This window comes from Rhagoletis zephyria, unplaced genomic scaffold (genome assembly GCF_001687245.7).
Source record: "Rhagoletis zephyria isolate East Lansing unplaced genomic scaffold, Rhagoletis_zephyria_1.1 Rzeph_scaffold_00114, whole genome shotgun sequence".
Taxonomy (NCBI): Eukaryota; Metazoa; Arthropoda; class Insecta; order Diptera; family Tephritidae; genus Rhagoletis; species Rhagoletis zephyria.
In genome coordinates this window covers 266926-271473 of record NW_016157198.1, presented here as the reverse complement: position 1 = coordinate 271473, position 4548 = coordinate 266926, and the positions used below count along the sequence as shown (strand labels likewise).

The 4548-nt window shown below is 35.6% G+C and overlaps 1 protein-coding gene across 1 annotated transcript in view; it reads right to left on the bottom strand.

Annotated features, from left to right (window-relative positions):
- LOC108378182 (GPI inositol-deacylase-like) overlaps positions 1-4548 on the bottom strand; it is a 356400-nt gene that overhangs the window by 137614 nt on the left and 214238 nt on the right. The window lies entirely within an intron of this gene.

The following is a 4548-nucleotide window of genomic DNA, read 5'->3' as shown; positions in this document are numbered from 1 at the left end:
CCGGCTTATCATGTAGCGGTAGCTTTCGGAAAGGTGGAAAACATATATTTAATACTTGCGCCGGGTATTTAATGTTCGGCTCCGCCCGAACTTAGACTTTCTTACTTGTTTCAAATTATTGTTGCTTTTCCACAATAAAATTTTCATTTAAAACGCCCTCGAGCTCAATATAAATTGTTGAATATAATTGTTATAAAAGGCCAAAAAATAACAAAAACAAATTAAATTATTTGTATACAAACGGTGTGCAAATAATGATCTAAAAACTTTTCTTGCTATAGAAGAGTTATATATAACGCTCGTAGCTATACCTGTTTTGGCAGTATAATACTTTTTTTGGATTCCAAAGAGGGATAGTGCGGTTTTTTCCAAAATACTGCATAAGTATAAACGCTGCCTATTTTTTTTAATATACAGTGTTCGTGGAAACACGTTACGAAAATGCATATACATGCATTAGGGTGGCCCAAAAATACATAAGAAAATCAACTTTTTGATTGTTCCTGCTGCTACCCCAGAACTGAAGAATATCAAAAATAAGATTATTTTGAAATCGATTAATATTTACCCGTGTCGCCGGGGCTTTGAAGTTTCCCATGTATTTTACATGGGGAAAGTACATTTTTTCATAGAATTGCTATAAAATCGTTAAAAAAATACATATTTTTTGATCGAATAAGACTATTTCACTTCAGAAGTCTTCAAAAAATAACACTATGATGCTAATTTAACTTAAAAATTTTACTAAGTGTGTTTCATTAACCGATAATCCTACACTGAGAAAAAGGATTAGTTTCGACAACTAAAGATATTTAGTTTCCGAATTTTGACAATATTTGGGAACTGTTACCAAGGATTGGGAACTATTACCATGGGTTGGTAATTATAACTAAATATATTAAAGCTTCTAATATTCATCTAGGTTGTAACAAATCGTTAATTTAGTTGAAGGGTTTGGTTAATACTAATAAATATTTCTTTGAAGCATATTTCTACAAATTCTATTGAACTTGAACGTATGGTTCATAAAAGGATGTTATTAAGCTCTGCTAATGCAGATAAGCTTTCTTTCAACACATGGTTTAGTCATAGTTACCAAATCTTGGTTGAGGCAACCACGATTTGGTTTGAGAGTGGAACATATTCATGCTTGTGAGCCACCCCTAAAGAATGCTGAGCGCTCTCTGAGAGCACATATGTGTTTCACATCCGAAGAGCTGAGCAGCGCACATAGTCCCACTTATTGAATCGTTTGAATGTGATAGTATGCCGACCATTGCATTGTGCGTGGAAATCATTGCTCCGCTACCGCTGTTCGTATATGGGTGAAACACGCATGTGGTCCCAAAGCTATGGCATGTCGATCGCTGCGCTAGGTAGAGAAAGGAAAGTGTGTACTGACATGCACAGAATTGTTTGTCTCAGTTTTTCTATCACCGCGAGTTGTTTTGGTGCGCGCATAGTTATATAAAAATATAAAGTTTGATGCCAACCGGGGGTTTTCAGTGGATATATAATTCATGTGAATTATAATTTGAAAGTGTCTATTTAGCCAAGGAAAAAGCAAAGCAGTATACTTCCAGTAGACATTGACCTGGGTTTTCGCACGACTGTTCCTGTATCATCGTTGTTTTTTAGGAAATTCTTACCACCATATACATATGTATTATTTACTTTAGTAACTAACTTATGTAAATATGTACGTGTTTCTTATGCTTAATATATGCAAATAAAAGAACAAAGTAGACACAACAAACATCGAGTAAATTTTTATTTGTGTCAAACTGAAACTTTTTTTCCAATAATAAACGGTTAGCTGATTCAAGTCTACAGCAAGTTCACAAAATTAATTGAAAACTTGTATCAACCAAAGCATTGTTTATATTTGCTCAACAATGACTTTATTCAACTAACAATATTGTCCAATCAAGGTAGTCGTTTTGTAATTATTAACAAATATACATTTGTCCCAACTAGAAGTCTTAAGTAAATTGCAGACTTTCGTGAACTATATATTTATTTCGCCATATCCAACTATGCCACTTGATCACTATAACCAAATCTTGGTTATTATAACTAAACCTTTTTCTGGGTGTATATGTCCAGCCTTCCCAAAATGGGTGCAGCTGAACCCTGGGGTGGCACGAGCGTATGCCAGGGGTGCCGCTAGCGGTTAGAGTATACTAGTGGTGCAGGCAAATTTTTTAAACTTTCATTTAAATTTTGTAATTAAGCAGTAAAGTAATTTTTTAGTGTATGGAAACAGTCTTACTCTCTTGTGTCTACTGTTCGACAAGCTGTTTTGTGGTTCTAGTAACCCTGCAGTAAATCGCTCTGGTTCAGAACTAGCGCAGAACCAGCTCTTTAAGAGGCGGTACTCGATCTATCCCAACGCAATTCTTTCGACTGTCTCTTTTTACATGGCAAATGTCCTTCGAAGTGGAAATTGCCACCTCTGCAGAAGTTTCGAACTAGTTCTGAACTGGTTCCATTTTCGACAGTTCTGCGACAATAAGTTTTTTTTGAAAAAATTTAGATTTTTCGATTTTATTAATTTATTTAATTTTTTCTGTTCTATTATAGATTACATTTTATTGCATTTTTTATTCTTTTATTTTATTTATATTCAATTTGATCATTTTCTCTTCAATTTTTAAGCGGCACTCAATAATTTAAATTTATTAAATCTGAAAATCACAAGTGCCTCCACAGCGATTTGAACTCGCGACCAACGATGTTAGAGTCGGAGGTCTTCCCGCCCAGCTACTTTAGTATTGTACGAGAAGTGAGAATTTGTGCATTTACTTCACAACAGAGCGCAACTAGCACACCAAAAGTTTCAACTGTCCCTCTCTGCAGCCGTTTTGTACCAGTTCAGAGATAGTTCTGAAATGTATAGGGCGGAACTAGCGCTTTAACAGACTGCCTCTAAATTTTACTGCAGGGAAGCGACCCCAGTCGAAAATTTCGGTGTGCTAGTTGCGCTCTGCTGAAAAAGAAAATGTACAAATTCTCACTTCACGTACAATACGAAAATAGCTGAGCGGAAAGACCTCCGACTCTAACATCGTTGGTGGCGAGTTAAAACCGCGGTCCAGTCAGTTGTGATTTTCAGATTTAAAAAATTTTAAGTGTTGAGTGCCGCTTAAATGTTGAAGAGAGAATTATCAAATTTAATACATATAAATAAAATAAAATAAAAATAAAAATTTAATAAAATGAAATCTGTACAGAAAAAAACGAAAAAACATCAAAAAATCTAAAAATCAAAATTTGTTATTCATAAAAAACTAATTGTCGCAAATCTGCCCAAAATGTACCCAGTTCAGAAAAGAAAAAATATCCAATATTCGAGTTTATTGTCCCAGAACTGTCCAAAATGGAACCAGTTCGAAAGATCTGCAGAGGGGGCCATTTCCACTTCGGAGGACATCGCCATGTAAAAAGAGACAGTTGAAAGCTTTGCTTTGGGATAGATCGATAACCAGTACCGCCTCTTAAAGAGCTAGTTCTGAACTAACGCGATTTACTGCAGGGTTGCTTAAAGAGCGTAAAGAAAATTCACTACACAAGGGGCTTGTCAAACTTAATCCAAACCTACTTTCTCCACCATACACCATGCAAACATGACTCGTTCAAGCAAAGAATTTTAGTTTTCTTCCGGTTCACAATGTAAAAAATTTTAGTTTTTTTTTCCATTTCGTTGCAAATGAGGCGATTTGCCATACACAACGCAAACTGTTTGATCAACGAATCGTCAAGGTGTCCGAGAATGGAATCGATAAACGGACAATCCCCATTTCATCCCCTTTTCTTTTCGTTGTCCGATTCATTTTCGGATTTTTTGCTGGCTGGACTGTTGTCGTAATCAGCGTAGCAGCTTCGCGCACCTGTACATGTTAGTTATTTTTTGGAACTTCACAATCACACTGTGAAAGAGCGAATCAACACAATTTCAGAGGCAACGAACTTATAAAAATATGAAAAACTTAGAATTCGTTAGTTTGCAGTTTTGGCGAAAGTACCAACGTATTGGGACTTGCTGTTGTTGTTGTGTTTGTGAGGTACCCATTCTCAATGCAAATCGAAGAAGAAGTTTTGATGAGCGGAGTACTTAAGACTTACACCACTGGCGACGAAATTTTTAAAGCTATCGACAAATTTGTACAGAAAATGGTTTGAAATGGGGCAAGAGTGTTGATATTTGTAGTGATGGAGCAGCTACAATGGTTTGTATTTCATACAAAAAATCTTTGCGTATTTACATTTGACCAGTCATTACTTTATTTATCCCTAGCTTTCGTTCATTAGTTACTTGATTTTTTTTGTAACATAACAGGATTTAGCACAAATGCAAAAATTTGGCACAGAACCTGTTGTTTTTTATACCCGAGCGCACTTGTGCACAAGGGTATTATAAATTTGTTCACATAACGGTTGTTTGTAACAGGCAAAACGAATCGGGATAGATATAGACAAATGCATACATAAATGATCAGAATGAAAAGAGAAATCCATTAAGCGGTGACTGTCTGTCCGTCCGTCTGT